The sequence below is a fragment of the Ranitomeya variabilis genome, chromosome 2 (assembly GCF_051348905.1).
Source record: "Ranitomeya variabilis isolate aRanVar5 chromosome 2, aRanVar5.hap1, whole genome shotgun sequence".
In the NCBI taxonomy this organism is placed as follows: Eukaryota; Metazoa; Chordata; class Amphibia; order Anura; family Dendrobatidae; genus Ranitomeya; species Ranitomeya variabilis.
Window position 1 is genome coordinate 505006642 of NC_135233.1, and position 13753 is coordinate 505020394.

Below are 13753 nucleotides of genomic sequence, written 5' to 3' on the forward strand. Positions count from 1 at the left end.
CATCTGTTTCATCCGTTTTTGGCTGGATCCATCGCTGTGCGTTTTTTCACCAGACAGAAAAACCGTTCCTCTGTATGTGTTTTCCGTCTGGCGGAAACAGCTTTTTTGACGGATCCTGCAAAAAATGGATGAAACGTGTTGTTAGGGCTAGCGGAATGCACCGAGTAAATATAGATGTTATTATTGGTGCGTTCGCAGCCCGGGGTCCACTGTGCAGGAGGAACCTGCTGCTAGCAAATGACGGCACTATGTGGCGATTTAAGTGACCTCTGTAACTTCACAGAGTCGCACGGAAACAAAACGCTGTGCCCTGTTAACCCCACAGGAGTTCACAGCTAACTGCCGAGCTGAAGGCAGTCTGTGGTCACACACACATACAATCTCCTCACCGGAGAAGCCGGTATTCTAGGGGCTTATTTCAGCCGGGTCCCTAGATCCACACACACAATCTTCTCGCCGGAGGTGCCGGCATTCTAGGGGCTTACTTCAGCCGAGTCCCTGAACACACACATAAATGTGACCACACTGGTGCATGCACAAAACTGATTCAATACTAGCGCATGGCCGTGCGGTCATGAGAACCTTAAATAGCTGCAGCAAGAACAGGACCTTCCTAGAAGGACCAATGAGAGGCTGCTACAGAGCCTGAGCACCTTCAGAACCTTCCTGGAGGACCAATGGATTTAGCTGCAGTATCTGAACATGTGACCCTCGATCTCCACTGAGAGATCTTACTCTGGGCATGCTCAGAACGAGAAAAGCAGGACTTAGTCCCAGAAGCGTCTGCTCGCCGCTGCCCAGTACTGGCTTTAATGGCAGAAGCTGGAAAAGCAGCGATAACCCTTTGGACAGAGTCAGACTGAGCAAGACACTTGGACTGACGTCTCCGCTGAGCAGGCTCCACTGCGGCTGGAGAAGGATGGGAGACTGCAGCAGAGATGGCTTGAGATTCCCGCTGTGCAGAGGCGGGATCTCAACCCCTAACACGTGTGGCCATTGGCGCAATCTGGCACTAATACAGCTCTATGAGGGAAAAAAACAGATCCGGCAGGAAAAAAACAGGTCTGGTGGAAAAAAAGGAACCTGCAAATGTGCTCGCAGGATGCGTTTTTTCCCATAGACTTGTATTAGCGACAGATCGCGATGGATGGCTACACGTCGTGCGACGGATCCGTCATGTTTTGGTGGACCGTCGGCACGAAAAAATGTTCAAGTGAACGTCTTTTTGTCCATCGCGTCCGCCATTTTCTACCGCGCATGCGCAGCAGAAACTCCGCCCCCTCCTCCCCGGACTTCAGAATGGGCAGCAGATGCGTTGAAAAACTGCATCCGCTGCCCACGTCGTGCAGAAATTTCACAACGTGCGTCGGTACGTCAGCCCGACGCATAGTGATGGACCCGTATCGATGCAAGTGTGAAACAGGCCTTTATGAGCATTGAATTTAAAAAAACACAAAAAAAATGGCGTGGGCTCCCGTGCAATTTTCGGCGCCAGAGGGGGAAAGCCGACGGCCGAGGGCCAATATTTGTAGCCTGCTATGAATATCAGCATATCAGCCCGCAGCTGTCTGCGTAGCCTTTACTGGCTATTAAAATAGGGGGACCCCCCCAAAAAATGACGTGGGGTCCCCCTATATTTTATACCCAGAAAGGCTACGCAGACAGCTGCGGGCTCATATTCATAGCCTAGAAAGGGGCCATGGATATTGGCCCCCCCCCCGGCTACAAATACCAGTCCGCAGCCACCCCAGAAATGGTGATTCAGTAAGATGCGCCAATTCTGGCACTTAGCCCCTCTCTTCCCACTCCCGTGTAGCTGTGGGATATGGGGTAATAAGGTGTTAATGTCACCTTGCTATTGTAAGGTGACATTAAGCCGGGTTAATAACGGAGAGGTGTCAATAAGACGCATATCCTTTATTAATCCAATAGTAAGAAAGGGTTAATAAAACATGCACACATTAGGAAACAGTATTTTAATATTCTTCATTTCACCATACTTACCATACTTCAGCGCCTGCAAAAAACGTAAAATAATAAACCGCATACTACCTGTCCACCATAGTCCAATTAATAACGAGTGTCCCACAACGATCTCCCCTATAGAACAGTGACATCGGGTGATGTCACTGCTCTATAGGACCCTCAGTGACACACTGACAGGAGACAATGGCTCCCGCAGTGTATCACTGAGGTTACCTTAGGAAATTTCTCATACAGCAATGCCATAAAGTGAGACTAGGGACTTTTTTTTTAAAGCGGCTGAGGAATACCTTCCTCCGTCATTGTGTTTCTGGATCCCCTAGAGAGCGGTCGCAACACCTGTTGCTGCCGTTCTCTATGGGAGATCGTCGTGAAACACGATTTCTGCGGACAGGGAGTATATTGGTTGTTTGTTTTTTTCATATTTTTTACAGATGACACTGGCTTCAGGGAACAAAGTGACAACTAATGGTGAGTATGTAATCTATGTTTAATGTACTGTATGTCTATATTTATGTCACGTATGTAATGTATGAATGTATTGTATGTAGTATGTATGTATGTATGTATGTAGTATGTATGTATGTATGTATGTAGCATGTATGTAGCATGCATGTAGCATGTATGTAGTATGTATGTACAATGTATGTATGTAGTATGCATGTAGCATATATGTAGCATGCATGTAGCATGGATGTAGCATGTATGTATGTATGTATGTAGTATGTATGTAGCATGTATGTAGCATGTATGTATGTATGTAGTATGTATGCAGCATGTATGTATGTAGCATGTATGTATGTAGCATGTATGTAGCATGTATGTATGTAGTATGTATGTAGCATGTAGGGAGTATTTTTATTTTCATTCAACACATTAGCCGGATGATGGGACTACTACTGTCCCATCATTGGCTAATGTGTCAATCACTGTCAGTGTAGCAGGCATCATCCGATGGGACTTGTAGTCCCATCGGACGATGCCTGCACACACGCACAGAGCTCTGGCATGCCGCACAGAGACCCCCCCACGCCGCACAGAGACCCCCCATGCTGCACAGAGACCCCCCCACACCGCACAGAGACCCCCCACGCCGCACAGAGACAACCCCCCACGCCGCACAGAGACCCCCCCCACGCCGCACAGAGACCCCCCCACGCCATGCAGAGATGACCCCCCATGCCGCACAGAGACTTGGAAGCCCGGGCAGCCCACATACAGCCCACAAACAGTCCACATACAGCCCCGGAAAGCCCGCACAGACCCCGCCCGCACACACAGACACTCAGTGTCCACCCACGCACCGCCCACGCACCACCCACACTCTTCCCCCCTCCGGCACAGCATATAGAAGGACAAAAAGGGCTTATTTACATTCCGTTATTTGTGTCCCATTGACTTGCATTGGTATCGGGTATCGGTATCGGCGATATCCGATATTTTTTGGATATCAGCCGATCCAATCCGATACCGATACTTTTGAATATCGGAAGGTATCGCTCAACACTAGTCAGGAGACTGAGATGGCCACTTCAAAACCTTCACTTTGGTCTGCTGTAGCCAATGACAGGTCGACTTGGCATTGTGTTTTGGATCATTGTCATGTTGGAACATCCAAGCACATCCCATGCGCAGCTTCAGGGCTGATGAGTCCAAATTTGCCTCAAATATTTGCTGATAATATGCTGCATTCATCTTTCCTTTAATTTTGACCAAGTTTCCTGTGCCTTTGTAGCTCACACATCCCCAAAACATCAGCGATCCATCTCCATGCTTTACAGTAGGAATGGTGTTCCTTTCATCATAGGCCTTGTTGGCCTCTCTTCAAATGTAACATTTATGGTTGTGGCCAAAAAGTTCAATTTTGGGCTCATCACTCCAAATTACCTCGTTTCACAAGTTTTGAGGGTTGTCTCTGTGCTGTTTTGTGCATTGTAGGCTAGATACTTTGTAGCATTTGCACAGAAAAGTATTTTACTGTTGACTTGAACATGCAGCCCATTTTTCTTCAAGTGCCTCCTTATTATGCATCTTGAAACAGTCACACCACTAGTTTTCAGAGAGTCCAGCATTTTGGGGTTTTTCTTTGCATCCCGAACAATTTTCCTGGCACTTGTGGATTAATTTTTGGTTGGTGTACCTGATCGTGGTTTTGTTTTTAATCAGTTTGAACGCTGCTGACTGACATTATCAATTGCTTGGATATCTTTTTGTATCCCTTTTCTGTTTTATACAGTTCAACTACCTTTTCCTGTAGATCCATTGACTATTTCTTTGCTTTCCCCATGATTCACAATCCAGAAACGTCAGAGACTGAATGAAAGATGCAAGAGTCTGTCTGGATCCCAGAAACTCACTCAGCTTTTATGCACACACACTGATTACAAGCAGACAGGTCACAGGTGAGGAGGTTACCTTTAGTGTCAACTTCTGTGCATGTTATCAGGCTAAAATCACCAGAGTCCGTGAACTTTTGATCAGGGCCGTTTGGATGTTTTGGGTTGTCATTATGATTTAAAAAGAAAAAACACAGTAATTACACAATAAATGGCTTCGCCCAACCACTAGCCATGAGTTGAGAAAACGTTTTGGTGTTATCATTCATATTCTCTGAAAAAAGGCCAAGAAAGAAAAAAATTTGCAGGGTATGTAAACTTTTGAGCACAACTTAACATAAAATAAGTGTCCCTTTTATGTGAGTAAACAATCCAGGCACTTCACAACTCTTCAGAAACTAGATATGACATCATAATACGGGAAAAGGGTTAAATGCCACCAGAAGAAGGAAGGCAAAACATGTGTCGGGGTGGAGGACGAGGTGCCCAAAATTACTGTGGCTGATACAGACCTAATTTAGGAGGTATTATATTACAGTTAAACTAATATTGTTGTCTCAGTCTGCATGGTACTCTGTATAACCAATACCTAAGTTAAATGTATCAATTGAATGTGAAGTATCCCTTATTGTTTGAGCGGTACCTTCCAAGTTGACCACATTATCTTTACCTATCTGTTACATCACTAATCATTGGTTGTTCTTTGTGTCCTCTTCAGTGAGGCATCTTTTAATTGAATATTTATCTAATAAAATGTCATATTTTCTTGGCTTTTTTTCTGGGATCTATGTAACCCTTTCCTGGATTATGATGTCACATGGTGTTTTTTTGTGTATTATTTTTGTAGAAAAGGTAACAACACTTTGCATTCCAAAGCTTTTTCTCCCAGGAAGGCACTGAATAGGATGATAAAAGTGATGTTTTAGAGGATCTTATGAGTATAGTTATAGTTTACAAAAATGTTGAAAGGGGAAGTCACCTACATTAATAATCCTTGGTGGTGGTAGCCAATTGTTTTTACTATTTTTTATTCATTGCCAGCAGATATGACATTTTATTTGGGGCTCATTAAACCTGCAGCAACCTAAGGACACATGTTATAAACTAGTTAGTGTGTAGTAGATATACAAATAAAAGTATTTTACCAAAGTGTCCAATACTCTGACATAAGCAATGGGAGTTTCATGAATCTCTCCTTTTATTCTAACAGTAAATTACTCTTCTGAATCCTGCAGAGCGTTTTAATCCAAATTGGCTGAAAACCTAAGTCTAGACATAAGGATCTGTTCTAACTTTGGGAGATCTAATAAATTCCTTAGAGAGATCAATGTACTATTGAATTGACATGTGTAATGTTGCTTACTTAGAAGTTTTGTGGTTAAAGTAGGATATTAGCCAGTTGGCATGTTTGCTGCTGCTGGTACAGTTCTTACTGGTTGCACTGGTTTTATCCCAAATACAACATTTTAACATAATAGAGGACTTTTACGTTTTGGAAATATGAAGCATTGCATACATTTACAATTGGTGTTTCATTTATATTTCCAGCGAAAAGGCAAATATATACAGTACATCTCTATATGGTCCTATATGATGTATAACATCAGTTTTAGTGGCAATGTTATACTTTAAAGGTTTGCTCTAGAATCTTAAAGTAGGCTATTAAAGAGGAATTTGTAGGGGCCCCACCCCCTAAACCTCGTGATCAGCAGAACGAAAGGTTAAGGGTATGTTTATAGTTTCAATAACCCTTTAAGAACCATCAGTTCAGAACAAGTAAAGCTCCAGTTTTAAAAGCCAAAATTCTGATCTAATTACTTTTCTAAAAATCAGATGGGACTTAGCATGTGACATGTTCAACTGTGCCCCAACACATTAATTATAATCTACAATAAAAATTGGCCTTAAATATATCAGACTTATATGTCTGCTTGAAGCTGCTGTAGATTTCATTGTGTTATACAGTGCCTTGCGAAAGTATTTGGCTCCCTGGAACTTTTCAACCTTATCCCTTATATCATGCTTCAAACATAAAGATACACAAAGTTTTGGTGAAGAATCAACAACAAGTGGAACACAATTGTGAAGTTGAATGAAATTTATTGTTTTGTTTTTTTATTTTTGTGGAAATTCAAAAACTGAAAAGTGGGGCGTGCAATTTTATTCGGCCCCTTTAACTTAATACTTTGTTGCGCCACCTTTTGCTGCGATGACAGCTGCAAGTCACTTGGGGTATGTCTCCATCAGTTTTGTACATCGAGAGACTGAAATTCTTGCCCATTCTTCCTTGGCAAACAGCTCGAGCTCAGTGATGTTTGATGGAGATCGTTTGTGAACAGCAGTTTTCAGCTCTTTCCACAGATTCTCGATTGGATTGAGGTCTGGACTTTGACTTGGCCATTCTAACACCTGGATGCATTTATTTGTGAACCATTCTATTGTAGATTTTGCTTTATGTTTGGGATCATTGTCTTGTTGGAAGACAAATCTCTGTCCCAGTCTCAGGTCTTTTGCAGACTCCAACAGGTTTTCTTCAAGAATGGTCCTGTATTTGGCTCCATCCATCTTCCCATCAATTTTAACCATCTTCCCTGTCCCTGCTGAAGAAAAGCAGGCCCAAACCATGATGCTGCCACCACCATGTTTGACATTGGGGAAGGTGTGTTCAGGGTGATGAGCTGTGTTGCCTTTACGACAAACATATAATTTGGCATTGCTGCCAAAAAGTTCGATTTTGGTTTCATCTGACCAGAGCACCTTCTTAAACATGTTTGGTGTGTCTCCCAGGTAGCTTGTAGCAAACTTTAAATTACACTTTTTTTTGGATATCTTTGACTAATGGCTTTCTTCTTGCCACTCTTCCATAAAGGCAAGATTTGACTGATTGTTGTCCTATGGACAGAATGTCCCACCTCAGCTGTAGATCTCTGCAGTTCATCCAGAGTGATCATGGGCCTCTTGGCTGCATCTCTGATCAGTCTTTTCCTTGCTTGATATAAAAGCTTAGAGGGACGGCCGGGACTTGGTAGATTTGCAGTTGTATGATACTCCTTCCATTTCAATATGATCACTTGCACAGTGCTCCTTGGGATGTTTAAAGTTTTGGAAATTGTTTTGTATCCAAATCCAGCTTTAAACTTCTCCACAACAGTATCATGGACCTGCCTGTTGTGTTCCTTGGTCTTCATGATGCTCTCTGTGCTTCAAACAGAACCCTGAGACTATCACAGAGCAGGTGCATTTATACGGAGGCTTGATTACACACAGGTGGATTATATTTATCATCATTAGGCATTTAGGACAACATTGGATCATTCAGAGATCCACAATGAACTTCTGGAGTGAGTTTGCTGTACTGAAAGTAAAGGGGCAAAATAATATTGCACGCCCCACTTTTCAGTTTTTGAATTTCCACAACAATTTAAAATAACCAATAAATTTCGTTCAACTTCACAATTGTGTTCCACTTGTTGTTGATTCTTCACCAAAATTTACATTTGGTATCTTTATGTTTGAAGAATGACATGCGGGAAAAGGTTGAAAAGTTCCAGGGAGCCGAATACTTTCTCAAGGCACTGTACATCTCACTCCAAACGACTTTTGTTCCAGACTGCTGTATTAAACATAAGTTTGGGGAAATTCTTGATAATACCATCTTCATTAACTTGTAATGCAATCATATTTTACCATATTACTGATCCTAGGATGCTGAAAGATTGGATAGAACTTTGCATCTGAGATATGGGTACTAAAATAAAGCTGCATTATGACCAATTAAATTAGGCCAAAGGGTGTATTGACACAAAGCATAATGGTGCCGTAAAACCACAGCAAGATTGTTATGGTATAGAAATGAGCAGATCGATCTGCAGAAGATCAACTTTAAAACAAACCTGTCAGCAGGATTTTGCTAAGTAAACTACAAGTATTGTCATGTTGATATTGTTTTGTGTTATCAGTGTTAGAAGTTTTCAGTTAATGAGGTGCTCATTTTGGGGGGCAAGATTGTATGCATAATCTTATCTTGGTGCTCTAGGCAAGAGAAACCAAGAATAGACCTGCCCACAGGCCGCCACTAAGCACAAACATGTTCCTCATCATAAAGACAGAGAGAGAGACAAACCGTTTATGCTTTGGGCAGGTCTTTCCTTGTTTTCTCTGGCCTAGGGAACCAAGATAACTCTGCCTACAGTCCAGCCCTGGAGCATGAGCATCTCATTAACTGAAAACTTCTTACCCTTTTAATCAGTGTAACAATGTCAGCATGACAATGCCTGTAGTTTACCCTCTTTCTGACATTAGACGTACTATCCCGTCGAGGTGGGGTGGGCCCGTATGACCACCGATGGGATAGTACGTCATATGCGATCGGCCGCGCTCACGGGGGGAGCGCGGCCGATCACGGCTGGGTGTCAGCTGACTATCGCAGCTGACATCCGGCACTATGTGCCAGGAGCAGTCACGGTGCCTGTAAAGCCTGGAGCTGTGCACGTCAGATCGCTGATCTGACACAGTGCACAGCAAAGTGTCAGATCAGCGATATTACACTATAACATGATGCCCCCCCCCCCCCTGGGGCAATGTTATAGTGTAATAAAAAATATTCACATGTGTAAATAAAATTTAAAAAAATTCCAAAAAAATATATATATTGTTCCTATAAAAACATTTCTTTATCTAAATAAAAAAACAATAAAAGTACACATATTTAGTATCGCCGCGTCCGTAGCAACCCGACCTATCAAACTGTCCCACTAGTTAACCCCTTCAGTGAACACCGTAAAAAAAAAAAAGAGGCAAAAAACAACGCTTTATTATCATACCGCCAAACATAAAGTGGAATAACACGCGATCAAAAAGACGGATATAAATAACCATGGTACTGCTGAAAACGTCATCTTGTCCTGCAAAAAACGAGCTGCCATACAACGTCATAAAAGAAAAAAAAAAGTTATAGTCCTCAGAATAAAGTGATGCAAAAATAATTATTTTTTTCTATAAAATAGTTTTTATCGTATAAAAGCGCAAAAACATAAAAAAATGATATAAATGATGTATCGCTGTAATCGTACTGACACGAAGAATAAAACTGCTTTATGTATTTTACCAAACGCGGAATAGTATAAACGCCTCCCCCAAAAGAAATTCATGAATAGCTGGTTTTTGGTCATTCTGCCTCACAAAAATTGGAATAAAAAGCGATCAAAAAATGTCATGTGCCCGAAAATGTTACCAATAAAAACGTCAACTCGTCCCACAAAAAACAAGACCTCAAATGACTCTGTGGACCAAAATATGGAAAAATTATAGCTCTCAAAATGTGGTAACTCACAAAATATTTTTTGCAATAAAAAGCGTCTTTCAGTGTGTGACGACTGCCAATCATAAAAATCCGCTAAAAAACCCACTATAAAAGTAAATCAAACCCCCCTTCATCACCCCCTTAGTTAGCGAAAAATTAAAAAAATTAAATAAATGTATTTATTTCCATTTTCCCATTAGGGTTAGGGTTAGTGCTAGGGTTAGGGTTAGGGTTAGTGTTAGGGCTAGGGTTAGGGCTAGGGTAAGGGTTAGGACAAGGGTTAGGGCTAGGGTTAGGGTTAGGGCTAGGGTTAGGGCTAGGGTTAGGGTTGGGGCTAGGGTTAACGCTACAGTTAGGGTTGGGGCTAAAGTTAGGGTTAGGGCTAAAGTTAGGGTTAGGGCTAAAGTTAGGGTTAGGGTTTTGATTACATTTACAGTTGGGATTAGGGTTAGGGGTGTGTCAGGGTTAGGGGTGTGGTTAGGGTTACCGTTGGGATTAGGGTTAGGGAAGTGTTTGGATTAGGGTTTCAGTTATATTTGGGGGGTTTCCACTGTTTAGGCACATCAGGGGCTCTCCAAACACGACATGGCGTCCGATCTCAGTTCCAGCGAATTCTGCGTTGAAAAAGTAAAACAGTGCTCCTTCCCTTCCGAGCTCTCCCGTGCGCCCAAACAGGGGTTTACCCCAACATATGGGGTATCAGCATACTCGGGACACATTGGTCAACAACTTTTGGGGTCCAATTTCTCCTGTTACCCTTGGGAAAACACAAAACTGGGGGCTAAAAAATAATTTTTGTGGAAAAAAAGGATTTTTTATTTTCATGGCTCTGCGTTATAAACTATAGTGAAACACTTGGGGGTTCAAAGTTCTCACAACACATCTAGGTAAGTTCCTTGTGGGGTCTAGTTTCCAATATGGGGCCACTTGTGGGGGGTTTCTACTGTTTAGGTACATTAGGGGCTCTGTAAACGCAATGTAACGCCTGCAGACCAATCCATCTAAGTCTGCATTCCAAATGACGCTCCCTCCCTTCCGAGCTCTGCCATGCGCTAAAAACGGTGGTTCCCCCGACATATGGGGCATCAGCGTACTCAGGACAAATTGGACAACAACTTTTGGGGTCCAATTTCAACTGTTACCCCTGGAAAAATACAAAACTGGGGGCTAAAATATAATTTTGTGAGAAAAAATAATTTTTATTTTCACGGCTCTGCGTTATAAACTGTAGTGAAACACTTGGGGGTTCAAAGCTCTCACAACACATTTAGATGAGTTCCTTGGGGGGTCTACTTTCCAAAATGGTGTCACTTGTGGGGGTTTCAAAGTTTAGGCACATCAGTGGCTCTCCAAACGCAACATGGCGTCCCATCTCAATTCCTGTCAATTTTGCATTGAAAAGTCAAACGGCACTCCTTCCCTTCCGAGCTCTCCCATGCGCCCAAACAGTGGTTTACTCCCACATATGGGGTATCAGCATACTCAGGACAAATTGGACAACTGTTGGGGTCTAATTTCAACTGTTACCCTTGGAAAAATACAAAACTGGGGGCTAAAAAATAATTTTTGTGAAAAAAAAGGATTTTTTATTTTCACGGCTCTGAATTATAAACTGTAGTGAAACACTTTGGGGTTCAAAGTTCTCACAACACATCTAGATAAGTTCCTTGGGGGGTCTAGTTTCCAATATGGGGTCACTTGTGGGGGGTTTCTACTGTTTAGGTACATTAGGGGCTCTGCAAACGCAATGTGATGCCTGCAGACCAATCCATCTAAGTCTGCATTCCAAATGACGCTCCCTCCCTTCCAAGCTCTGCCATGTGCTCAAACGGTGGTTCCCCCACATATGGGCATCAGCGTACTCAGGACAAATTGGACAACAACTTTTGGGGTCCAATTTTAACTGTTACCCTTGGAAAAATACAAAACTGGGGGCTAAAATATAATTTTTGTGGGAAAAAATAATTTTTATTTTCACGGCTCTGCGTTATAAATTGTAGTGAAACACTTGGGGGTTCAATGCTCTCAAAACACATCTAGATGAGTTCCTTGGTGGGTCTACTTTCCAAAATGGTGTCACTTGTGGGGGGTTTCAATGTTTAGGCACATCAGTGGCTCTCCAAATGCAACATGGCGTCCCATCTCAATTCCTCTCAATTTTGCATTGAAAAGTCAAACGGCACTCCTTCCCTTCCGAGCTCTCCCATGCGCCCAAACAGTGGTTTACCCCCACATATGGGGTATTAGAGTACTCAGGACAAATTGCACAACAACTTTTGTGGTCCAATTTCTTCTCTTACCCTTGGGAAAATAAAAAATTGGGGGCGAAAAGCTCATTTTTGTGAAAAAATATGATTTTTTTATTTTTACGGCTCTGCATTATAAACTTCTGTGAATCACTTAATGGGTCAAAGTGCTCACCACTAGTGTTGAGCATTCTGATACGGCAAATATCGGGTATCGGCCGATATTCGCTGTATCGGAATTCCGATACTGAGTTCCGATATTTTTGTGATATCGGAAATCGGAATCGGAAGTTCCTAGTGTGGTTCCCAGGGTCTGGAGGAGAGGAGAATCTCCTTCAGGCCCTGGGATCCATATTCATGTAAAAAATAAAGAATAAAAATAAAAAATATGGATATACTCACCCCTCCGGCGGACCCTGGACCTTAGCGGTGTAACCGGCAGCCTCCTTTCCTAAGAATGCAGTGAGTGTAGGACCTGCGATGACGTCACGGCTTGTGATTGGTTGCGTGAGCGGTCACATGAGTGGTCACGCGACCAATCACAAGCCGCAAAGTCATCGAAGGTCCTTCACTCTGCATTCTTAGGAACGGAGGCAGACGCTTGCAGCGGTGACAGCCAGGGGCCGTCCAAGGGTGAGTATACCCATATTTTTTATTTTTATTCTTTATTTTTTTACATGAATATGGATCCCAGGGCCTGAAGGAGAGTTTCCTCTCCTTCAGACCCTGGGAACCATCCAGGATACCTTCCGATATTTGTGTCCCATTGACTTGTATTGGTATCGGGTATCGGTATCGGCGAGATCCGATATTTTGCCGGTATCGGCCAATCCAATCCGATACCGATACTTTCGAATATCGGAAGGTATCGCTCAACACTACTCACCACACATCTAGATAAGTTCCTTAGGGGGTCTACTTTCCAAAATGGTGTCACTTGTGGGGGGTTTCAATGTTTAGGCACATCAGTGGCTCTCCAAATTTTGCATTGAAAAGTCAAACGGCGCTCCTTCCCTTCCGAGCTCTCCCATGCGCCCAAACAGTGGTTTACCCCCACATATGGAGTATCAGCATACTCAAGACAAATTGGACAACAATTTTTGGGGTTTAATTTCTTCTCTTACCCTTGGGAAAATCAAAAATTGGGGGTGAAAAAATCATTTTTATGAAAAAATATGATTTTTTATTTTTACAGCTCTGCATTATAAACTTCTGTGAATCACTTAATGGGTCAAAGTGCTCACCACACATCTAGATAAGTTCCTTAGGGGGTATACATTCCAAAATGGTGTCACTTGTGGGGGGTTTCAATGTTTAGGCACATCAGGGGATCTCCAAACGCAACATGGCGTCCCATATCATTTCCAGTCAATTTTGCATTGAATAGTCAAATGGCGCTCCTTCGCTTCCAAGCTCTGCCATGCGCCCAAACAATGTTTTACCCCCACATATGGGGTATCGGCGTACTCAGGACAAATTGTACAACAGCTTTTGGTGTCCATTTTCTCCTGTTACCCTTGGTAAAATAAAACAAATTGGAGCTGAAAAAAAATTTTTGTGAAAAAAAGTTAAATGTTCATTTTTACTTAAACATTTCAAAAATTCCTGTGAAACACCTGAAGGGTTAATAAACTTCTTGAATGTGGTTTTGAGCACCTTGAGGGGTGCAGTTTTTAGAATGGTGTCATACTTGGTTATTTTCTATTATATAGACCCCTCAAAATGACTTCAAATGAGATGTGTTCCCTAAAAAAAAATGATGTAAAAATGAGAAATTGCTGGTCAATTTTAACCCTTATAACTCCCTAACAAAAAAAATTTTGGTTCCAAAATTGTGCTGATGTAAAGTAGACTTGTGGTAAATGTTACTTATTAAGTATTTTGTG